Below are 25,555 nucleotides of genomic sequence, written 5' to 3'. Positions count from 1 at the left end.
AAACAGAAACTCAGTGCTGGTGACCTTGTCTGGATGTACGTCCCCAAGAAGATGTAAATCAGCTTAAGGACCTTGCCTTAAAGTCCATTTTTTAATCCCCCAAAAGGCCATCTTTACATTTTGGTCTTTTACAACAAAACAAAATAAAACCGAAAGACTTGATGGGCGACACAGACCTCCATCGGTCAGTGTCTCTGCTTCCCTGCTGCCCCCTGCTCAAGCCGTGCACTTCCAGACCCAGGCCTGAGAGCCAGATCTGGAGAGCAGAGGAAGGAGTGGCAGGAAGCTGGCTTGGCTTAGCTTAGCCACAGGCCCCGGAACAGCCCTGAGGCTCTGGTGTGAAATAGCATTTGCCCCCCAAATCATACAGGCACTGGACCTACAAGGGCACACTCAGCTTCTGGTGCAATGTCATTTGGGACCTCTGAAACACACACCTAATAAAATAAGGCCAGTCATGGGTTTCTGAGATATATTCAGTCTTCTAGATCAAAAGGAGGGTAGATGATGTAGGCAGAGGGCCATTACTGCCTCCCCCCAAGTACAGTTGAAGCAGTGTGGCGTGGTGGTGGATGCCGTGAAGTGACAAGACCGGTAGACCAAAGCTGGCTCTTTCACATAGTAGAAAATGAGCATTAAGCCTTTTTGTTTCTACGCAAAAAGAAAGTGCCTATAATTACTTTTATTAAGTATTGTCCGCATGGGCCAGATAGGATAGCACAGATGACAAATGATTTTACTGAACACAGAGGGTGGGATGAAAGAGAAACAGAATGATCTTAGTTGCCCATTCTATGATTAGGTAGAATTTTCTTGATGATCAGCTAATGTATCAGGCCCACGTGCAAATGGAATATTCAGCCAAATAAGATAATGTGCAGAAAAGCCTCTCTCAGGGTCTGACACATGGAACTCACTGAACAAGTTAGTGCGATCTGACTCTTGGTGCCCACATGGCCCAGCCTTGTTAATAGTCAGTCCTCGATGGTTTCTGCATCCTCTTGAGAAAAAGGAATACTGACAATCTGCACACCATGAAAAAGATCCCCAAAGAAGGATGAACCGCCCAGTATGAAAAGGAGGCAAAACCTTGTCTCTTAAAACATAATTGAACCCTTAAGCAAGTTCATTTTTAGCTGTGAGACCTTAAAACCTATAAGATAATTATATGTTTTGGGGACCCCTTATTGATTGTGGATTTTGAATATCAATTAAAGTCAGGAAAAATGAAAAGTTACTTGCAACTTTAAAAAAAAAAACAGGTTTCTCCGAGTAAACTTTGAGTTGCAAAATGAATTATGTGTGTTGCAGGTGTGCTCAGGAGTATGCTTCTAAGTGTTAGGTACTCAAAACAGCATGAAATATATTTTTCTTCCCAACTGCATGTCAGTATAGGTTGAGTTATATGTACACACATAAAGTAATGATGCTGGAGAGGGTTATATGTTGCCAATTAGCAGGATCTTTGTTAGTAGGATCTGTGTAGCACCTAAGCCTAGGCACAGAATGTTTAAAACATACCTGTATAAACACTGCCCACTCTGATCAGTGATGGAGATAAGTGGGGTGTACCTGGCGTTAAACTCAAGTCATTGCTTATAATGTCGGGGTGCGCTGCTAAGTAACTGAATGCCCTGTTTCTCTGGTCAGCCTCAAGACTTTTCTTTATGTGGTTGGTTAATGAGTACCTTTAAAGTCCTCCTATTTTTCTTTACAATCTTGACCCTGTATTAGGAAATAATGGGAAAACATAAACAGTAGGTCAGTCTAATCTAAGGAAGGCAATTCCTTCACACCAAAAACTCCTAGATTGCCCTCGGCTTACAATTCCTTCCACCTGGTGACTTTGCACAAACCTGTTCTGCATTGTGTAGGAACTTATCAATGTTGTTGGGAATTCTCTTAATATTTTCAGGGGAGCACGGTCATTTGTTCCCCCATTGTGTTCCAAAATGACATCATAACTCTAATTAAGTAGCAGTGTTAGCCTAAACTGGCCAATGAAAGCATTTTTGCCTGTCTGCTTTTGCTGACCCAGGTTTGATGCTGATCAGGATACTCCTTGGATTTATCCATTACCAGTGACACAAGTCTCCTAAACCCTAAGACACATTTTACAATCCAAGCTTTTTTGGCCTTTTAGCCTCTGATTCCATGCATGAATTAGGCCTGTGTACAAGTGGAGTATGGATGTACTCTGTACATGTGTACAAAAAATGTTTCAATTGTTTAAACAATGTAATGAACGGTTAGAATGACCTGAGCACTGCGTCTTGCTTTTAGGTATTTCTTGGCATTACCAACACCCCAAGTCCTTTGCTTCACAGAGCCCTTTCTTTATGTTGATTCTATAAATGAGACTTCAGGATTGGGGAAGGGGGGGGGGCCTTCCTGGAGCTGTCCTAGGTAATTAGGTATTTGCATCTCTTCAAGCTTTCACTTTAATGAATGTTAATTACCCTCTTTTGGGAGGGTTGAGGGTTGGAGAAGAGGCATACCTTCTTCACCTCACTAGAGTCTAGCAAAGTGCCTGCAGATAGTAGAAGCATAAAAATGTATGAATTAAAATGTTAGTTGAAGTTGACTAATTGATGCAGGATTTCCTAATGTTCTTTGGCTCAAAGCTTCTTATTATGAATAAAAGTCCTCACAAAATAAAAATCCTCACAAAATTTCTTGGACAAAGGACCTGTACTTAAGGTAGCTTACTAGAACAATAGAATAACAGTTTGAGGAAGAAATAACAGTAAGAAAAAGAAATGCTTACATTTTGGTCATAACCAAATATTGCAATAAATTCCAGATGGGTAAGAATGTTAAATATTGAGGAAAAAATGAAGAGAGAAAGAGAGAGAGAGACAGAGAGGAAGAAAGAGAGGGAGGGAGGGAGGAAGGGAGAAAGGAAAGGAGGGAGGGAGGGAGGGGAAGAAGGAGGAGGAGGAGAGGGAGGAAGGGAGAAAGGAAAGGAGGGAGGGAGGGAGGGGAAGAAGGAGGAGGAGGAGAGGGAGGAAGGGAGAAAGGAAAGGAGGGAGGGAGGGAGGGGAAGAAGGAGGAGGAGGAGAGGGAGGGAGGGAGGAAGGAAGGAAAACCAAGTAACTTATTTATCACAACTATGAGGGCAATTAAGATTTTTCTGAATATTCATGTCATCATACAAATGACAGATATATTGGAATATAGAAAACTGGGAAACATGTAAATAATAAAATATAATAATTCTGAAAGGCAAAGTGACAGAAAAACCTTGGCTGATGAAAATTTATCTAAATATGTAAATAATTGATATGAATATGGAATATGTGGCAAATATACTCAGATTCCAGTCCATGGTGATTGAGGGAGATGAGCAGATATATTTGGTATTGAAATACAAATGTTAGCTCATCACATAATAGGTCCAGGGTATAAAATAGGCATATTTGCCACCACTTAAAGGTGTAATTTGTGCTTTGACAAAAATCAAAAGCAATTTATATGGCTGGAATTTTATGACCACTTACTTCTTTATTCATTGAACTAGCAAAACAGAAATAACAATAATACTTGACCTATCACTAAAGAAAATAAATGATAGGGACTTGATTCAGAAATTACTTGAGAAAGAAATACACATCAGCATTTTCTTCTTTTACTTAGATATTTTTGCAGATAAGAGGAACCAATTCAATGTGACAATTCAGTTTGGGTACTCAGCTTACACTAGTAGCACATTAGACAGTGTGTCTCAAAAACACACGCATCCAAACACCATGTTAAGACTTTGAAATTTGGTCCCAGTCTCCACAGAATGCTCACTTCAGCATTGTTTTACTTTTGTGGGAAACAGGTGGAAACTGTCTCTGTGACTAGTGCATAGAAGTGGAGAATGACTTTCCTGACCGTCAAAAGGATGAGACTAAGCACTGGGAGACCCCCTTGAGCAGTGGCTCAAGTAGCATTGTGGTGGGACATGTGTTTGGAATGGAAAGGCTGGTCTGGACTTGCCAACCCCCTCCTCCACTGAACGAGAAGGAGCCGTCACTCCCTGTTGAAGGCTAACCGTGTGGCGAACCCCAGGCTAAGGGCTGTGCATGATCTCCTTATCTCATTAATCCCCACAACAGCCCCCTGCAAAGCAGACCCTGTTACCATCTCTAGCTTATGGATCAGGAAACTGAAGAATGAAGATGTTAGGTGTTTTGCCCCAAAGTCACCCTGCTAGCTAGGAAAGAAGCTGGGAGAAGAATCCAAAGGGTCTAACTGCGGATACAAGCTTTTAAGCACAACACCACAATAGCATGGAGGAGTGTTTAACATCCCTCATCCTACAGTGGCTTTCTGCAAAGCAGGGCTATTTGTTTCTACTCGACAGGTTTGTTCTGAGTTTGTAAGATACGTATAAATTATCTAGCGATTTCTAAGAAGTATCTAGGGTACTAATGGGTAGGCAAAGAGTAGCTGCCCCTCATTGTTGCTTTTGGAACTGGTGATATAATGGTCTAGTGACAGTTGTAGCTTGTCTTTTTTTTAACTTTTTATTGTAATAATATATATTCAACTCCAAAATACCACTGAGCCATAGTATTCTTATCTCGCAGATTTAGCCCGGTTGCGTCCATGCTATAGCAACCACCCAATCTTAGCTGCTCAGCCTCATCCTGAGGAGCTTCCTCAAGTCCAGTCTAGAACCCTCTCTCCTACACCTGGACCAATCTTTTTTGCTTTACACGGAGTGACTAGGTGAGTGCAAAGAAGATGAAAGGAGTGGAAAAGGAAGCACCTTGAAAGGGAGGAGGACAGAGTCACATTATTCTTTGCAGGAGTCTGCACCCACTCGGCAGTAAAGTGGAATTCAATCCACCAAAAGTAGAAGAGGAGGAAAGTTTCCATCCAACACTCATGCTAGAAATGAGGGAACTTTCATCCCCTTCTGCTATCCTTTGCATCCTGGGTATATTATCTTCTCAAGTAAGGAAAAAACAAAAGGTCACCTCTAGCTTATTCTTGAAGCATTGACTAAATAGAAAGAGTGCATTTAGTTACAGGTTCCATAAGATCTTAAGCAGTTAGTAGAGTTTAAACACTCTTACAAACCTGTTGTAGCCATTGAAAACTACATTGTGTTCCCCCTGACCTTTCCTTAAGGGGATTCTGTACATACACTTAGTAGTTTTAGGACTCCCCTATAAAATTACTCCTTTTTTCTCACAGGTCCAACATCTTAGAATGTGACACCTGAAATTTATACATTTAAAAATATTTTTATTATGCAAGCAATGTGTTCAATGTCAAAAAATTAAAAGATTTAGGTTAGCAAATAGAAGAAAATAAAAACCAATCCTTCCTCTTAAATATAATCATTGCCATTTTGTATACTGTATGTCCTCCCAGATTTTTCCAAATATAGATCTAATTTTTAAAATGGAACTGAATAAACCTTTTTCACATAGTGCAACTTATCCTAAATGCCTTGCCATGAAAGTAAATCATTAGATATACTTGCAGACAAACTGGAAGTCATAAGAACTTGGTGCTTATGTTTTGAGACACTAAAAAAGCCTCCGTTCTACCCCTGAAGCCATGGACTTTGTCCATCCCTGCAGAAGATTAGCACTCCCTGTCCTGTGGCGTTTTCACAGAGCCCAGGCTCGGTTTTACTTGCAAGGTGAGCCTCTCTGGGCTCCCGCCTCTGCAGGTGGTGCTCGTTCTGGGATGTCCAGCATTCTTGTCACCATGAGCCTCCCATTATTCTCATGATCTACAGGGGCTCCAGCCATCCCTGTGGTTCTGGCATGGAAGCACAAACGAGCTACTCCACCTTGCATCTTGTGATATATGAGTGTCAGGAGACACAGCACTGCCAACTGGCCTCTTAAAACCAAGCCCATCTGCTGATAGAAAGCTGCAATTCACATTGCTGACACCCTCCCCATCTTATAATTTCCACTTCTACAGCTGTGTCTCTACTGCTTCTCCTGGGAGACAAGTTGCCAATGATAATGAACCCCACAGATAATAACCAAACTTCATGATAGTTTATACCCCCTTCCCATCAATCCTTCAACTGGAGCTGTCCACAGATGGACCAATTTGAGTTTCTCCTCCTTTATTTCCCCTAATTAGCCATGGATTCAGAGCCTAATGAGCAATTAGGTAGCCAAAATTTGGTTGCCACAGAGAAAAGGAGAACCAGGGTGTCTTTATAATCCAGCAGTTTGCATATATCAGCCTCTGTACCCTCAAGTGACTAAAACACGAAGAGCAAGACATTCTGTTCCAGTAGCATCAGACGCTTACCCTTCCTTCTTGTTTCTTTATCCAAATACTTTACCCAAGAGAATATATGACTTTTTGTTACCTAGGTTCTCCAAAAGCCCATCAAAGCTCTGCAAATGTTCCAACTAATTAATGTTCTTTTTTTTTTTAACATAATACCCTGACCTCCCATTTCCTCAGTCTTCCTCCATTTTGTACCATCCTTGTGCAGAAAAAAAAATATTGTGTATGTGTATTTGTGTGTATATGTATACACATATGTAATACACACAAATGCACATTCTTAAAATAAGTCAGAGTCATCATTCTCTAACCTCCAGTATTTTTCTACTTTTCACTTCCACACATGGCTCCTGTGGGACCTGAAACCCCCAGCCGCCGCGTTTGCCCACGAGTGTACCAACATCCTCTGCTCCCTGCCGACGTGAGGCAGCTGCTCACCTCTTCAGCGCTCTCCACCCTTTCCTTCCTCCCCCAACTTTGTCTCATTTGTGAAATCCTCTCTTTTCTCAGCATTTCCATTTCTTTTCTCCCCTTTCTTGACTTTCCTACAATGCCTGTTTCAATTCCCCTGACTTTTTTGTCCTCTCAGCAAGGACATAGGATGTATCTGAAACAACAAACCTTAAGATCCCGGTATTTTATTGTGGCCATTACAGCGAATACAGTTTCCTGAAACAGTGCTACCTATTCAACAGATTTCTTTTTCTTAAGGAAAGTCATAGGGCAGTTGGCTTCCAGGACACCATGCAGCGAGCTGATTGTAATTGTAAGAGAGGGTTACTGCCCTCTGGGGTTACGTCCCACAAGCTAAGGAGGGCCATTTTGATTTAGGCATTGTAAAGCGCTTATTTCCAACCATGTTCTCTACATCCTTGCTTTTATCAGTGGCTTATTCCTTAGAGGAGCAGTGATTCAGGTCCTGTGGGACCACTCCAGCCTATTTCAATAACATTAAAAGCCTTCCCAGACCCTGCCATTTGTCAGCACTTACAGGCTAGTGCAAATCGGATGAGTCTCTTTTCCTTATTTGCCCTTTCTCTTCAATGTTTGTTAAACAGTTGAGGTATTTGTCAGGAATGTCAATTAAACCCAAACACATTGTAATACGTCCTTTTAATTGTACTTTCACTGAAGCTTTAAAATTTAATCCAAAAAAAAAAAAAAAAAAGAAAATCTCTTGTTGGATCATGTCCTTAGCATTGGAAAGGAGTACCGAAAGTGTTGAAACGAAATTGTATGTGAATTACTCCCATTTAGTAGAAGACAGTCAGAGTTGACCCAACCTTTTATGCTTCCAGCTGGGACTGAGTCCTGGGGACAATTGGTTAGGAGCAGGGAGGGGAGGAGCCCAGCATGGGTGCCCTCATTCTCTCACTGACAACCCTGGAAAGTGCCCAGGCCACCGATGCAGCAAGGGGCCCCAGCCTGCAGGGCCCTCGACGAGAATACAAGTAATACAATAATGGGCCCCGGGAAAATGGCCACAGAACTATTGATTCCACCTGGAGTTGGGATTCAGGGTGGCAATGATTTCTCCCTTGAAATCTGTATGACCCTTAAATGCATTTGCTTTTTCCCCCCAGGGAAGGTTGCCTATAGCTTTGATCAGGTCCTTAAAGGAATCCATGGCTAAAAACTGTTTAAGAACCACAATTTTAGTTTTTCTCCCTAGTTTTAAATAATATCCTCTTTGCTGACTATGAGCAAATTTTAGTCAAGTTGTTCCTGGAAGGAAAGAAACTTGAGGTGGCCTCCCAAACTCCCAAGTTCAGCAACCAGGGAGAAAGCAAAAGAGCTTTTAGACCCACAGCACCTGGTGAGTCCAGGAAATTACAGACTTGGAGGAAAGCTGCTCTGCTGAAGCTGAGAAGTGTGGAAGGTGGTGCCTTCCACTCCCAGCATGGTCGGTGGTCATGGGGAGCTCTGAGCTCTCTGGCAGACTGGGTGCACTGGGCCACCATCCAGCCCTGAGAATGGGCCTCTATTGTTTTGCTCAATTGGGCATCCATTCTCGCAACTTTGGCTGTAGCCCTGTACAACTGTAGGTCCAAATACACCTTCAGAATTCTAAATTCTAAAATATAACCAACAAACATAGTAACTTTTAAAATAATGACTTTTTGGCTTATAAGTGCAGTGAGAATTGATTATATTTATTTTGTTTTCCATTCAGGATATAAGTTCCTCAAGAATACTGAGTTTGGTCTGAGGTTGACTGGGTACTTGAATGACACAGATAAATTAACAGACTGTTCTTTTTAAAAATGACTGCTCTGAAAGAATATACATCAAAATGAAATCAAGTCCTGTTTCATATGCCATTAGGTTTTGAGGGTTTGAAGATTGTCCTTTATTGCATCTCACATTGTCTGTGATGAATTAATCAGATATATATGCAGGGTTCAGAATTAAAAATGAGAAATTTTCAGTTTTGGAAATTATTAATATCAGTATTGTAGAGAAAGCTCTATCTTATTTTAAAAGGGAGATTCTAAGTAAACGTTTATTTTGAACTGCTTGGTTGGCTCAATTCCCTTTTGCTAAACTTTTGAATTATCGGGTCTGTTCATGAGTTTTTATCTGTGATCTGGAGTGAACTTACTTGATTTTTGTGAATGGATTTATTTATTTGAAAATATGGCCAGTGAAACTCTGTAAGGAGCTCTCTATGTTACGTGAACACTCGGTAAATAAGAGCGTATGCTTTGCTGAAAGGAGAAGATCTTCATTGAGCATTAACTAATCAAAGCAGAAGAAAGTGATGAATGACTAATGTTTATCTAATTGCTCTGTGGTCGATCCTAAGCCATTACATCATGGGCCAAATAGAGCCCTCTGTTTACAAATAAGGTACTTTGTTTGACATCGACAGTAGCTTAGTGTACTGTTTGGAGGGCTTATACTTTCTTTTTTTAGGACAGACTACCAAATCTGCCACATACCATATCCCATGAAGCCTCATTTAACCACCATCACAGGGGAATGTGTTCCAAATATGTTAGTTTTTCAGATAGTTTAAGCTTCTACTTTGTTGGGGATCTTGAAGACACTTTCCTCTATGTTTTGAAAGAGGGATTACTGACGCTCACTTGACCTCTTTTGGATGAGCTGGGCCACCGTTGTGAGCATGGCCATGTGCCTTCTGAGGCTGTAAAACCCTACATATGTAGGACTATTTCCCCATTAAGCTAAGTCATCCCATATGTCTGTGCTTTCGTACCTATTCTCCCTGATGTCTACAGACCTTTTTCCTCCACAGGTCATTATGGTTACTTTTCATACCTGTCAGAGTTAATATACAACTATTTTCTACAGTTACCTGGGAGGTGCCACACCTCTCATGCTATAAACAGCACTTTCAACATGCTACCATTTAAAAAGAGTATGTCAGGATTGACAACACTCAATTCAGGGCAGTGAAGCTTATTGGTTTAAATTCTTCTCATGAACCCAGTTTGAAATGAGTTGAAGTTAAAGAATAGCTTCTGGTTCATTATAATGAAATCGGTAAAATTCTAACGTAAACCGTACAGTTTTTAAGTTTTGAACTCTTCAGAAATTTTAAGTGCAAAGCCCCTTAACCAGCTCTACCTGAAGTCAGTCTACTAAGTTTACACTGTTCAAAGTTCTTGTTTGAATTTATGTCATGTATTGTATATTGCAAATAACATGAATGACCAAATCATGCAAATAATAAGGGCCTGGAGGGAATAAAATGAGGTTTGAAGAGTTCACATCACTATGCCTGAAAATATAAATTTTCGATAAATAGGAAGAGATTCCAATGCATTTAGAGTTGTGTGTCTCCCACATACAAAGTACTTGCCACACACCAAATGTCTTGAGGGTGATATATATTTCCCTACAGAAATAGTCTTTCTTGGCACATGCTTAATAATCCCAAAAAAGGTAATTTTTATGTATTTTCAATTAATTAACTCTTTTGTGGAATAGAGATAATACCTCCCTATTTTATTGCACCTCTGTAATGTTTATTTACTTCCAGTGCTATTTTCAGCATTACAGCAGATATATTTTAGCCTGTAAGAATTTATACATCTACAGTTTGTTTTCTCAAAACTTGTATAGCTTCTGGTGGCGGTGGTTGTCCATAGCATAATTAGATGCTCTTTAATTAGATGAAAGCATATTTTAGTTATACAGAAAAGTCTGGTTACTACAGCAGCAACCACTCTTTTCCTAGAGTAGCATTTAATTTTTGTTTTTCTTTTCACTTCCAGACTAGAGTTGTTCATCTTTTTCCCCACTAATGTAAGTCGCCTAGAGATAAGGCAGTTGTGCAACAAAACTGGTTACTCTGCAGCTTGTAACCAGATAATTTGGGCTTCCTTACCATTCTGGACCAGAAATATCTAGTTGCTTTTTTCTACTACTCAAGTTTGTAGGATAAATATAAATCATCCCTTTACATTTTGGGTTTTTTTAATAGAACAAATGTTTTGTTTTCCCATTAAACTATCCATTTGATTCCAACAGGAAAACATATCATCCAGTAGTTTCTATGTTCCATTTACCGAAATGATACTTCTAACTGCCTCCCTCATTTCATTATTAACCAGCCCTGGGGTTTACTGTGTAAAATCCTATGTACTGCTGGACCCACCTTGGGAATGGGAACGGAGAGGCAGAACCCCCCAGATAGTGGTCACCAGCTCAAAAATTTGATTTGGGGGCAGACTTTGCAGGCAGTTCAGTAGTAGTCCATGCAACACTGTAGACAATCCAGATTTGTTCCTGATTGTAAGCCTCTGTCTTGAGTCTGGCTGTTGGGTTTCCGAGAGCTGGTGAACTTAGCAGCCTCCTGCGTGGTGGACCATGAGTTGGCTCCAGCCCCTTGCTTCTATTTGTGCAAGCTACTCTCTTCCCCTGCACCTTGACCAGGGCCTGGCACAGAGTCGGTGCCTAGTTCCCTCCTTCATAAAGTGGAGGCTATAGTGCCTGCTTCATGGGTTTGCTGTGAGGAGTAAATGAGAGTACACAAGAGTATGTAAAGGATCCCGGGCTGATCCCAACACAGAGCAGGCTCTTGTTCTAGAAATAAAGTCAGAAGCTCCTAACTAACTTAGCTACATATTATCTGGGGCAATTGAGTCTCTTGGCCTGGGATGGTGATGGATGGAGGAGGCCCTCGCTTTAATACATTTAAGTTGTCCCTAAACTATCGTGAATGCTTTCAAGTGTTTTTGGGTCTAAATGTTCTTAAAACAAATGTCATGCAAAAAAATTTGAAAGCCACAACATAGATTCCAGTGATAAAGCAGTTTGATCCATTGCAAGTAGGCCTGGTGAAAACCTCCTTCTTCTTGCTCCGAGACCAACAGAAGTTCATTTAAACATCTCTCTAACATGTATGAGAAGCTGCAGGACCACTGCAGGCCTCTCTTCCTTTTGGGGGGTGGGGAGAGGGGGGGGACTCGATGTAAAATCGTGAAGCTCTGGGTTTGCTAATTAGAGCCTTATCACAATTCCTCTTAGCAGGTTCAGATGGGAGCCTTGGTAATGCAGGCTAGCCATCTAGAGGAAGTGAAAAATCAATAGGTTAGAGCAAGAATGAGATTTATGGGGATCCTCCAGCATCATTACTGTTAGAGAAAGGCACTTAGGGGCCCCCACTTTATCTGCTCCACTGATGGGGGAAGATGACCTCATCACATGTGACTTTTGTTATAATGCTTTAGTGAACTCTGCAGTGAGGGGAAAATGAACCTCGGAGAATGGGTTTGGGGAGTGTGTGTGTGTGTGTGTGTGTGTGTAAGTAAGTAGCATCCTAATGATTCTGAAAATTTCACAAAGAAGCCACTGTAATCAGCTAGACCACGCTGGCTTATCAACATCAAGCCTTGTATTGTGTTTCTGCATTTCTAATTTCATTACCTGGAAACTTGTGTCATCAGACTAAAAGGCATCCACATTTTTTGCTTTGATAGGAAAAGAGAAAGATTAATGATACTTTATGTTAGGAAATGATCTGTCTACTTTACCCAGGAAATGATCTCTCCTCACTAATTTTGCATTCCAGCCTAAAACAGCTCTTTCCCCGACTCCATAATTAGAAATACAATACTCAAATGCAGACATGAGGAAAATTGTTGGACTCATTTTCTCCACACCCCTCCCCCATATGCTATATTTGTTCAATTTATTGTCTCTTGCTCAAAGAAGAAAATTTATTTAAGTATGAAGGTCAGAAAAATAAAACTAAATGACTCACCAAATTTACCATTTAGGATATTTTCCAGATTTTATATTAGCTAATTGTGTTTTGAGACATAAGGCACAGCTTTCCTATAGTGTTTATATAGGAACTTTTAGAAGTATGTTTTACTTTGAACTCACATGACAAGTAAACATTTCATCTGAAAGTTATTCCTGTCCATGACAATGTGTCTCAAAACACTGACATGAGGATTACAAGGCTTCTTAGTTTTGTCTTCAAACCAACATCAAATCAAGAGAAATTAAAAATTAGCTGGCATAAAGCAATGTATTGTTTACTAGAAATAACATTTTAAAAGGTCCATAGCCTAATAATCTCTTCTGATAGTATTTATTAGGTACTTTCCCACAAGTATGTTGTGGTCTGGTGCTTGGACTCGATATTACAGCATTGCAGACAACTGCTTTCTAAGAGGAGGAGGAGAAAGAGAGGCGGAGAGGGGGAGAGAGAGAGAGAAAGGAGAGAATTAAACCACCTCATTTGCATGTTATTCTTCCAAGGAAAAAAATTTTGCTGATTGCAGCTTTTCCTAACTCAAAATTAAGAAAATAAATGTACCTGTGGTAGACAATTTAATTGACTTTGGTATGTATATTCATATTATTTGGGGCAAAAATACAATTATGCGAGGAGAAAATGTGCCCTTGCAAGCATGCTTCACCCTGCCTCTTACTTTGGAATATATAAGGTGTTCATCTTGAAACCTCTCTCATGGAGATTTCAAGTTCCCAGTGGGCTGCACTGTCTTTGACTGCTGGGAGAAAGCAGTGTGGATTCATCACACTACATTCACCTTTTTGGCTATCTGCTATAAAATGATTTGGGCCATGTTAGTTTCCACAGGCTCCCAGGCTTCACCTACAACCTTTTAGTGTTCGCAGATGATTTGCTAGAGTGTACAGTGAAATGATGCAAGGGGTCTGGTTTCTTGTTTTGAATCACCTCATTCCTTGCTTAAAGTACTTTTCAGTGGGGACAATAACCAGAGTTCCATGTAAACAGGAAATCTGGCAGCAATAACTGGACCAAGGACTAACTTTGGAAGCCAAGTTTTAATGAGTAATTTGCAAAGTAATTAATGAGGAGGCCATTGTCACTAGCAAATGGGGTAAATGTACCCCACACTGACTTGGTGCCTCTCTTGGCTGCCTGAGGCCACCGTTTTCTATGAACCTTCCCACTTTATAACCAGTGAGCGTCTCTGAGTTACCCAAAGTTTACCAGGATCAGAGAGAGGGAAAGCTGTGGACTCCAGAGTTCACTTCTTCAGGGTTGACAAACTGCAGATCATAAATCATTAATGACTCACAAATAGATCAGAAAATCACTTTAGTGGTCATGGCCAGCTCTTCTCAAAATATTAAATAAAATAGACGAGAAATATCAGAGTACGTTGTGAGTTTTAAGGTAAATATTTTGCATAATTTTTTCAATTACACGGAAATATGTGAATACCTATGCAGATGCTGGATTGTTATATATGTATTTCTTACTGGGGGTCTTAGTCAAAAAAGTCTGAAAGCCGTTAGGTTATTTAATATTTTTTTGAAATATGGAATGATAGTATTTTTCCAATTACATTTTAAATATTGATAGTGACACAGGGGATAGTTTATTCTTGTGTTCAGGAGGGAATTACTCATTTGGGTAAATAATGAATTTGATTTAAAGTTGCTATATTCAGTCAAAATAAATGAATGTGTTTCTATAATCCTTCTTCCAAAAACTATGACATCAGGTGCAAAGTGTTTGATATCTTTCACTATTAATTCAAGTATCCTGAAAGATTTCAAAGCTATATTTAAAATTATATTCTTGTAGACACCATTAAGATATACGCAAAAGCCATTATGATAATTCAAGTAATTTAAATATTTAAGCATTCTAAATAGCATTTCAAAATTTAGACTACTGACATCAAAAAGAAAAATATAATCTAATAGAAAGGCACAAACAGGGCAAGTCTACAAATTCTTTCAAGCAGTTGAGAACACAATTGAGCTGTTTCAAACCTCTACTAATAGTTTCTTCCATTCATTGTCATAGAAATTCTAAAAACTCCTGTTACTTTTACTTCGGTAGTTTGCTTCACTTTGTACAATGACACATTTATTTCCTTTTTTCTGGGGGGAGTGCATTTTGTTTTAAATATTTACTTGTAGTTTAAATATATAAAACAGAGAAGCACATAGTGTGGTGATTAGAAATAGATACTCCCGAGCCAGACTGCTTGGGTTATGTGGCCTGGGGCTGGTTATTTAGCCTCTCTGTGCCTCAGTTTTCTCATCTGTAAAGTGGGAACAATAGCAGTATCTATCTTAATGAGCATTAAATGAGCTGATATTTGTAGTCTGGCACACAGGCAGTGGTCTCTCAGTGTCTGCTGTGGTTATGGCACTTGGTCAACTATCGTTCATTCAATAAGCATGCATTGAGTGCCTAGACAATCAGGCGCTGGGCTAGGGAGAAAAAGGTGACTTCCAGTATCTCAAGGGTACGGTGGGAAAATCAAATTTCTAAGCAGGTTTAGATAACAGTGACATAAAGTTAAGAGCCAATTTGGTGGTGGTGGGATGGGTGTTTGGATTTCAGTGGGGGTTAAAATAAAAGTGTTATTTAACCAATTGAAACTTAGTCTAAATGTGGACATTTATTTGGGATTTTTTTCCCTCAGCCAAGCAGCCTAATTCCTGGCCTTTTGCCTCCATAGCAGCTTATAGAAGTTTCTTGTTGCCATTTCCCTAGTCTGCCTTTTCTCTGAGTCACCCTCCTAGAGCTTCGAGGGGCTGCAGTTGTGATGGAGCTGCAGCTGACCACACAGCAGCCCTGGTGGCAGGTGTGGTTTTCTCAGGGCTGATCCATATGCTGGCATGGGATTGGCCTACCTGTTAGAGATAGAAAAGAGGAATTACTGCTTTAGTTTACAGACCCCATACCACTTCCCCACCCCACAAGCCGACAACTGAACTTGTGAACTGTAACACATAGTCACTAATCATACTGGTATATGGCACAAATCCTCTTAAGTACATTTTACCCATGAAAATGGAAGCCCTGGACTCTTCTGATTTCCCCAACGACGTCAATATGACCACATGGAAATTGAGCACTGGGGCCCCGGGTTGAGAGGAAAGAAGCCCTTGCAGGGCAGTAGGAGTCATATTTGTTAATCACACCTTAAGGCCCAACAGTAGGGATCCAAAAGTGGATCAGACACTCAAGGAGCTCTTAGCTCAGCAGGAAACAGATGTGGCCGCTAGTGTTAGGAGCACGTAAATGGACTCACAAGCCTGGTTCTGTGGTGACTCCAAGGAGGGAAAGGTCAATTATGCTTAGGGTGGGGAGGTACCATTAGAGACCCTTTATGGATCATTATCATGCCAGGCAGCAGCACATGTCACTGGGGACCTACTGCACGTGGGACACAGCACCCAGGCACCCAGGAGCTGGGTCATACACCAAGGTGGGACAGTGGGGAGGTAGACAAGGAAGCTGCCCCCATAGCCACATCTACCTCAGTCCTGTATGCACATCTGCACACCTGTAGTCACACCATTTCTGTCCCTACAGGGATGACTTAGAAGTTATATTCCTGTTTACTGAGATGGTGACTATTTTTATCTTATATAAGATGTGCAGAAGGTGCTAAAAGAAGAATTGAAAAGGTAAAACCCTACCCAAATGGCCAACATTATCAGCAAAGCAGAAACTTGATCCGAAGATAACCACAGAATGTTAACATTGGAAAGGAACAGGGAGAGAAGCTTTGGGAAAGAACTGAGTCAAATGAGATATGATTCATAAATGAGAATAAATGATAATTCTTAAAACTAAAAATGAGATTAATTTGATGCAAAAGGGGAAGCATTATGATAAAGTATTCAAGTGACTAATTGCAGTGGAAATTGATACAGCTGGAAACTCAGTAGTCCCATCTGGGGGAAAAAAAGGAGAAGTTTACCTATTCTAAGTGATCTCCACTGCCCAGCCGGGAAAATAAAAGAGCCTTGGCAGGAAAAATAAGGGAATTTTTAACTATGCATAGAAGAAAAGTTTCCAGGTTGGGATAAAGAAACCAACATGATCAAATCAATCCAGAATACTGTGTGTAAATATGAGGGGTATCTTCTCAAACTGTCTCCTGAGCAAGGGAAGAGCCAAGATGGGGGTGGCAGAGATACGTGCAGATGATAGAAAATGACTGGTTTTAAAGAGTTTAGAAAGGTGGCAATAAACAAAAACAAAACAAAACAAAACAAAAAAACAATGACAACAACAACAACAACAAAACCTTTACATACACACTTCCCCACGTAAGGAAAATTTAAGAATAAACTCAAAGGTACTAGACTGCCTCTTTCCAAGCCACCCCAGGTGTATGTGTATGCTTGGTCACCTGTTTCATGAGCCAGGAAAGGCGCCAGATCCCCAAACAAAACATGGCCAAAAAAAGAAAAAACAAAAACAGAAAACAAAAACAACAACTAAAGATTCAAGATGGGAGGTTAGTTGATTCAAACCTGGACTAGAAAGAGGGGGCAGAAATGTCGTAACCGAGATAAGGAAATGGTCACTGGAACGTGGGCCGGTTTGGCCATGGACTGGGAACTGGGTAGCCAGGGTCCCTGAATTCTATTTTCATTTCTGCGCCAGCCTAGCTTTGTGGCCTCTGGAGGGAGCTGGCCAAAGTGTTTCTGCTTCCATGCTTGTAAAACAAGGGGATTGGATTAAATGAATTCTAAGATCCTAAAGCCCTTATCCTTTGAGGATATAAGGAATAGAAGAATATAAAGTGACTCCAATTCTCATGACAAGTTCAAAGTGAATTCGCCACTCAGGAAGTAAGGATCAGGTTTCTATCAATTAGTCATATACTTATTTCTCTTCTTTTTTGGATTTCCAACCCAGTCTTGATCTAGGTTCACCAAAAACCTATTCCGTCCTTTCCTCAAAACTTTCCTGGAAAGCCATGTTGTTTTCACAATACTTCTCTCCCAATTTCAACAAGAAGAGGCATGTTTTGAATCATTAAAACCAATTATGTCTAAAGTTCATACATATTCGGCCTGTTTTGCTCCTCCCTGAACTTCTGTTGAAAATGCTGGAGCCTTTTGTTTACCCTGCTCTGCCGATGCTACCCTTTTGGGAATATACTCACCAGGGGGTTTAAACAGTGTCTGCTTAAAGTTGCATCGTAGAATGTGTATAGAATATTACTTGATGACATCAGTTATGTTTATAAATTATCAAATATAAAACGTGAGAGACAAATTGCCCTATTTCTGCTGTAAAGTCAAGCATTCTTTCTCTTGTTCAATGTAATTAAGCAATAACACACATCAGAAGCCGAAGGATAGAAAAGTTATTTTAGCCTGCTAGTATTATCATTTATTCCATGTTAATGGAATTGCACTGACTTTGTATCCCTAAGGAGCAAATGGGATCCTGAGGAACCAGGATAGTGGGTCCCCTCTCTTTTCTGGAGGTTCCCCCCAAATGGCAAGGTATTTAAGAATATTGTCCAGCCTTCCATGAAAATACACTTTTGTTAAGATTGAAAGAGGCTGCACAGCCAGAAGGGCAAATCAATGAGTGTGGAGTTAGGGTAAGATGCAAGAAAGGCATGAGTCAGATGACAAGACTGAGTAGCAAGCGGGGAAAGTCCTGGTAAGTTGCAGACAGCAATCTTCGTCAAGTTACACTTGAATTGCTGATGAGCTGCCTGGTAGGAGATGATGCAGCAAGAACAGGGAGGCAGGATTGCACAGGATGAAGAGATCTGGGGTGGGCAGTAACATTTGGGACCTGTAAACGCAGAGCGGATGGTAGAATTTGAGTTCAGGCAATCAAAAAGGGTTGGCAGTAGACCCACGGTGGACTCTATTTAAAACACACACGCACGCACGCGCGCACACACACACACACACACGCAAGGAAAAGCAGAGTTTCAAAGGCTATGTCTACACTAAACTTGCAAGTGAAGTTGAAGGGTCTGGAACATCTTTTGGTGCTCACTGCAATCCTACAACCTGGAGTTCCCCAAGAAGTTTTTGAAACGGATGCTCCGGCTGCATTCCAGGTAGGATATTTTATGGTGGGTGCTATTACTTTGTGTTTTGGTTCCCTTATTGGATAATCCACCAGAATGAATTCTGATACTCTGTTGGGATCGTTAGACCATTGGAGTTCCATTGGAATCTGAAATTTGAGCCTTCTAGTGGGTTTAAGTTTATAAATGACCTGACTGGAAAGTGCAGTTGGGAATACTAGTGGGAAATCCTGAGAAGACAGTGTCATTGAGAAAATTCCAGGAGAGAGAATCAAGGATGAGGAGAGTCTCAGCTAGAAAAATCTCATAGTTTGATGAGGATAAAAGTAGAATAGAGACAGTTAGCATTGTTTGCAAGAAGCTAAATGCTGACTTTAAGAAAATAAAAGGCATTGGTTAAAGAAAATTTTTTATTATATTCAATAATGTAACAGAGAGGAAAATGATTATCACTGAGTATATCACAGGCTTCTGTTAAAGGGGAGGGGAAAAATGAGCATTAACAGTAATGACCATTTGTGTCAAAAGAGGCTTTTATGAAAATTGGTTAGAGAAAGTAACATTCATAATTGATGACAGGAAAGGTCATAAAGTATTTCCTGCACTTTCATATCTTTTAATTTAATTACTCTGCATTCTCTGAGGTGTCAGGACGTTAACGATTTTGCAACATTGGTTTTCTGTCCAAGTTAAATACCGTAGATGGACATGTATATGCATGTGCATTGCATAACAGAGCAAGAATTTGTGTCTGAAATTTCTGTTTCAGTTCTGAGATTCTTAGCCTGGGTTGCTTCTCATTAATAGAATTTAAGACATCTTAAATGGTAGTCAGCTGATTATATCCTAATCCTTGAGATTCAAATGAGGATATGTCTTTTTTCCTTTTTTAAAAAATTTTCTACTTTAATGGCATAGTGGGAAATTCAAGATGTTGGCAGAGGGAGAGTCCAGTTGAAATTTTAACTCTGAACTAGACTCATTTTTCTCTTGAGAGTGTAGGGAAATCTACAGGGGCCTTTTGTTGCTGGTCAGATGGAAAAAAATCCTATTTTGGGAATCAACTCTATTTTTAAATAGTTCTTGGACATTACTTAATCTAAGGCATTGCTCTTGGTCCACTGCTCAAAGGATTAAACAAAATTCTGGGCTTCGAGTGAAAGGTCAACAAATGTCACATACGCCCCATGTTCTAAGAAGGCCACGTCCGGTGGTTAATTAACACTGGTCCATCAGAGATGCATTTGTGTGAAACTAGCTATTCGTCTTAAGCTTTTTTGGTAAATGTTGTATTGATCACATTTTAACAGTTTGATTTATTTAAGATTCTGTAAGGAGGTATCCAAATTCAGTGTGATTATTATTTACCTTAAAGTCTCTTATCTATAATAAATAAGTCTGGATATGGCTAAAACACAGTCTTCAAAGTATAATGTCTCAAATCATGACCATGATTGATGGCTGGATGTATTTGCAAATATATCCATACCTTTGGCTTTAGAGTAGTTTAATTGACTGCAGATTGAATAACAAGTAGAATTGAGATGCAGTGGAAACTTGAAGCTAAGTCCGATAAAGAGCCCTATCATTACCCTTGAGTGTGGACCGGAGGGGAGGGGGACTCTGGGGTCCTGATGTCCTGATAGCTAACCCTGAAACATGATTCCTTCAGTCTATGAAGAGACCTAATCATGTTTATGCAAAATATTTAAATATATGTACTTTAAAGGACTATGTATGATACACATATAAACAGAGAGAGAAAACATTCTGTGGACAGATATGAGTATTCATTTATATGGATATATATATCTCAGATGGCTGGAAATCATTTTCAAATTGTTTCCATGCTTTTCAAATACATTCCTGGGTAAGATGGAAGTTGTAAATAATTGGAAATACCCAGATACCCCCAGGCTCACAGAACATGTAGATGAAAGCCAATTCTGGGTACATATTGCCTGAGTTTATTTATTAAAGCCTATCTTTGCTTTGTCTTTAACAGATTTTTAAAAATAAATAGATAAAGGCAGCAAGAAGTTTTTCCGGGGGTTTTTGCACCTGAAATTAACTGTCGACCTCAGGCCTAAGAACCTTAGGGCAGATATCTTAGAACCCCAGAGCCATCCTGCCATCCTGAGATTAGGTCTCACTTTGAAATATAATTTCTGTAGGAGCCCATGGTTCAAATTTAAGGTGTTCTGAGCTGAATATGGAATTTTCAGGTCATCATAGAAGTAAAATTTATTTTGATGAGAAAAACCTCTGCCTAGTAGGAACATCAGCTCAGGGACTCCAATATTCATCTGTATCAGGGTCTATTGTCAACCTGTAAATGGCTATTTCTGAATCTGTACCTGTTCAGCAAGAAAGTCTAGAGATTTACTTTCAAATTAAAGATTATATATATAATGGTATTAAAGATACGTTAGTCTGGATCAAGTGAGTTATCACTAAATATTGTCTTAAACTATGACTGTAAATATATTGGAAGAAAAAAGTTGTCACTGAGATAATGTAATTAGCCTTTGGGTTATTACTATAATTATTAATGCAGTGAAATGTCATGATAGTTATTTCATGAGACTGTGGCATGTTTCTAATTTTTATTTTTAAATAAAAGAAGAAATAAATTATGTAGATAAGACAGGCCTGCGAAAGCAGAGCACGATGGTGAGTGTTTTGAAGACTTCAGCCCCACAAATGTGTGACCTAACTTCATAATCACAGGTAGCCTGGGAGGTAGATGATATTATATATATTTCACCAATAAGAAATGTGAGGCTTATGGTCTATGTGACTAACGAAGGCCATGCAGCTAAAGAAATGGACTGAAGTTTTGATCTCGGGTCCTGAGTTTGTCTGAGTACCATGCCTCTCTCTAAATCCTTAGAAATTTTCATTCCTTTCTTCGGTAGCTATTTACTGAACAACACCGTGGGCTTCACACAACGCTAGGCATTATTCTTGTGAGCCATAATGCTTATTGTCTTCTTTACAAATTCTTCTCATCTGGGCACTTGAACAGCTCTCTCAAGGACGTCAATGTGCTAGCACTTTCCTTGACTGGCAGACTCTGCTCGCACATGTGAAATGTTCATATCACAGTCATTTATACCAGAATCACTGGTCTAATCAGTGCTAACTTACTCCGTTTATGTTGTGTGTTCATGGGACTTCTTCCTCCCTAGAAGTCAATATTCACCGTAGGACAGAATTTAAGTCCAGACCAGAGAGTTGCCACTTCCTGGTCCTGTTGTCTGCAGAGGCTCTTACTGACCCTAAACCCTGAAAATGCCCCCGGAATTTGAGCTGATGCTAGCACAAGTGAATGCCAGATACAACTTTAAGGTAGACTCTTTGCTGAGTGTCCAGTGGGAGGAAGCAGCTGTGAATATGTGTCATTTTAGAAAAGGTTTTCTCATGTTGTGCTGTCAACTTCGTGTTTCAGAAAATAGTTTGACTCTTTTGATAGTCAAGTTCATAAAGGAATGTAATGCATCCTTCTCAGCTGAGACTTCAGTAGGCTTTCAGGTTCTTAGAGGTGTCTAAAATGTCTCTCTCCCATTTAGTGAGGCATAAACATTCTCCTCAGTCAAATGCCCAGAAGGCCCAGCACAGGTCCTGCCATTGTGTAATTAGTACTCAGCAAGGCAGTCTTGACTTTTTTATTACCACTGTTGTGTAAATCATGATTTCTTTAGAGCCTTTTTTAACCTTTGAGATACACTGGATTCTAAATGTCCCTGTGAAACGTCAGTGAGTAGAAGTAAGCAGAAAATTAAGCGGAGACAAGCTACAATGGCATAACTAGACTTTATCCTGTATGTTTTAGGAAAAAAAAAAATAGCTCAAGAGATGGAAAAGTTGAAGTATTTTAAACGATGCTTAGTATTTGTTAGCAATTTATGCTCTATCGTACTATTTTTTTATTCCACACTTTTTATTGAAAGAATGATGGAGTTTTACGATAAAGACTTCCCTAAGCTTCTGTGATGGTTAGGTTCATGTGTCAACTTGGCCAGGTGATGGTACCCAGCTGTCTGGTCAAGTAAGCACTGGCCTAAGCATTGCTGTGAGGACGTTTGTGGCTGGTGAATAAACCAACAGGCTGGTTTATTAAGTCATCAGTCAACTGGCTGCAGCTGTGACTGATGACTCACCAAAGGGCGTGACTTCCACAATGAGAGAATGCTAGTTGGCTGGATTTATTCCAATCAATCAGTTGAAGACTTTTAAGCAAGACAGATAGAGGACCTTCACTTCTTCTTCGGCTGCCCAGTGAAGCGTTTCCTGAGGAGTTCGTCGAAGTTGCCGGTTCATTTCCTGAGTTCCTCGAGCATCTTCATTGGAGTTGCTAGTTTGCTGACTGCCCACGGAATTTGGTCTCGGGCATACCCACAGTTGTGTGAGTCACTTTTATAAATCTTATATTCATAGATATCTCTCATTGATTCTGTTTCCCTAGAGAACCCTAACTAATACAGCTTCTAACAAGCAATTGGCTTTTATTTTCTGTCACTTCTAACAGACATAGGCCTTCTCTGCTCTCTGCCACAGCTTCATCTGTCCAGTTCCCAGTTCATGAAGCGTGTCCTTTCATGTCCCATGACCAAATGGAAACACTTCCAATGAGAGCTTCACACGTGGAGGAACGAGGCATTGGTGGGCATTCAGGGGTCTAGTCTTTCCTCATCTACTTGCTCGAAAGTCAGAAATAAATAGCCGGTGGACCTAGAACCTGTAGCATCAGGCTGTCTACATCATAACAGAAATATCCCTTATAATAGCAAGAAAAATTGGAATAGAGATGTTAGAGTGGTTAAAGTAAGAGAAAGAAGGGGAATCAGAAAAGAGAAAGGAGGAGAATAAAACGAAACTTCTATAGTGCACCAGTGAAGTGTTAGAGGCTGCACCCCAAGGATTTCTCTAATAGTTACAAAGGTGAAGGAAAGTGGGGAGTTACGGATGAATTACATCAGTGTAAACTAGCAAACTGGAAAGTGACTGCAAAATGTGGTTTTGCTTTAGACTCGTGTTCTCCTTTTTCAGTTACACCTAAATTGATCATGCAGTTGCCGCAATCCTTCATTTTCCTTTATGCGCCTGTCGAGTGAGTGTCATCTGGAAGCTTCTGCGTCAGCTTACACATCTATGTATTCTACACATTTGAAGTTAGAAACTGACTGAATTTTAATCCACCTTATTTGTTAAGAAAATAATAGTAATTTTGAAAGTTGTCTTTGCCACAAAAACAACTGACCAATTGGAATAATACCTTGTTCTTGGCTTAGCACCCTGTCCACACTGTTGGAAGTTAATTTTAATAGACAGTCATTTATATGAGTAAATTATAAGAGTTTTGAAAAGTAACTTATCCCATAAAATGCCCCTGTGAAATGCTATGCATGCCAGCAGTCTTTAAGCTTTTAGCAAAAGGAATTGTGAAAACGGTTTACATGAATGGATTAGATTTCATTTTAAAGTGCATTTAGTGATATGGACAGACAAACATGAAAAACTTACCTCATAACTCACCAAGTAACTTAGGTTACTCATGTGCTGAAATAGAAGTTAAATCTCTGAGTAGTAGAGCAGGGTTTAGGTATGTTATTTTAATATATCCACATGAGAGAAATAAGTATGTTTTAAAATGATGTAAGGCCTGTCATGGCAGATTTTTTATGTGCACATCACTTTCTGCAAATGATCAGTTTCCCCTTTGGGATTGTTTCCTTGCTTAATAAATTGAATACGTGGTTATGAATTATAGGAAGAAATTAATATGACACCGTTCACATGACGATTCCTTATGGGGAGAAAGATCCCAATATTCTGTGCTGGAAGAGGTCCCAGAGCAGCACTGTCCACAGAAATACGATGTGAGCCATATGTGTAATTTTATATTCTCCAGTGACATTTTAAAACAAGCAAAAAAAAAACAGGCAAAATAATTTCGATAATGCATTTTATTTAACCCAATATATCAAAAATATTTTCATCTTAACATACAATCAATATAAGAAATTAATAATGGGATATTTCCCATGCTTTTTTTCCTACAACAGCTTTATAATCGGTGTGTGTTTCATGCATACAGCACGTTGCAGTTCAGACGAGCCACACTTGTGCGCTCACTGGCCTCGCGTGGCCCACGGCTTCTGCCCTGGAGAGCGCAGGGCTAGGGCAAAGACTTGCAGGAACCAGGGAGGTCAGGCAATGCGCCCAGAGGCCAGCCAGGCCTGTGGCAAGTGGCGACATTCCCAAGTGGGCAGGGCTCAGCCGGATTTCCCCATCTTTCCAGGGACGCCAGAAAATGCAGAGACTTATGGGACATTTCTTGATTCTTTGGGTGTGGCAACTAATTCAGAACTTTTAAAACACTCATACTGGTCCAGCCCTCAGATTGCCAGTTAGTGGCAAATTTTAATCCGTGTAAAGCTTCCCTGGCTCATCTAATATGCTATATTGGGCTTGGTTAAGGATACTAAAAGGCTCCCCTTTTTTCATGAGTGCAAATGTGTTTGAGTATATTTCAAAATGTATGGAATGTGTGCAGCATTAGAATCTGTTCTGTGATTCCCTTGCCAGCTGAGCTAGTGCCTTCCGGAAAGAAGATTCCGTGTGTTCTAGAGCCGAGGCAGGAAGGGCCCTCGGATAAAGTGCATCATCGTTCTGCTGAGTGCTCACCCCTTTTTAAAGCATGCGTCCCACCCATAGCTGCATGCTCAGCATCTCTATTCATGTCGGATGGCAGGCCTTCCAAGGGCAGGCAGAATCTGTACCCCCAGCACCTGGTCTATGGTGGGCTTTGAGCCAGTAGTTGCTGAATGAATGAGCAAGTAAATGAACAAACAATTGAAAACCCAGGGAGGGTAAATGGCTCAGCCATGGTCACTGTACACCTCTAAAGGACTGGTGTATTATTAAGCTGGAAACTTTCTGGTAACAGCACATTTGTAAGAGTCTTGCAAAGTGATGCTCCAGGATAATGATCTCTCAGTTCCATC

General features: G+C 40.1%; 1 protein-coding gene across 2 annotated transcripts in view; it reads left to right on the top strand.

Annotated features, from left to right (window-relative positions):
* FRY (FRY microtubule binding protein) overlaps positions 1-25,555 on the top strand; it is a 432,465-nt gene that overhangs the window by 4,251 nt on the left and 402,659 nt on the right. Inside the window, exon 1 of one of the 2 annotated variants that reach the window (XM_037799979.1) lies at positions 22,847-22,953. The exons of the other annotated variant lie outside the window; for it this stretch is intronic. The gene's annotated coding sequence lies outside the window, so the exon portion shown is untranslated. Of the gene's footprint in view, positions 1-22,846; positions 22,954-25,555 lie in introns of those variants that run through there. 2 annotated transcript variants of the gene reach the window in all.

Source organism: Choloepus didactylus, chromosome 12, assembly GCF_015220235.1.
Source record: "Choloepus didactylus isolate mChoDid1 chromosome 12, mChoDid1.pri, whole genome shotgun sequence".
Classification (NCBI taxonomy): Eukaryota; Metazoa; Chordata; class Mammalia; order Pilosa; family Megalonychidae; genus Choloepus; species Choloepus didactylus.
Note: the sequence above shows the minus strand (reverse complement) of the source record. Positions and strands in the feature narration are given on the sequence as shown.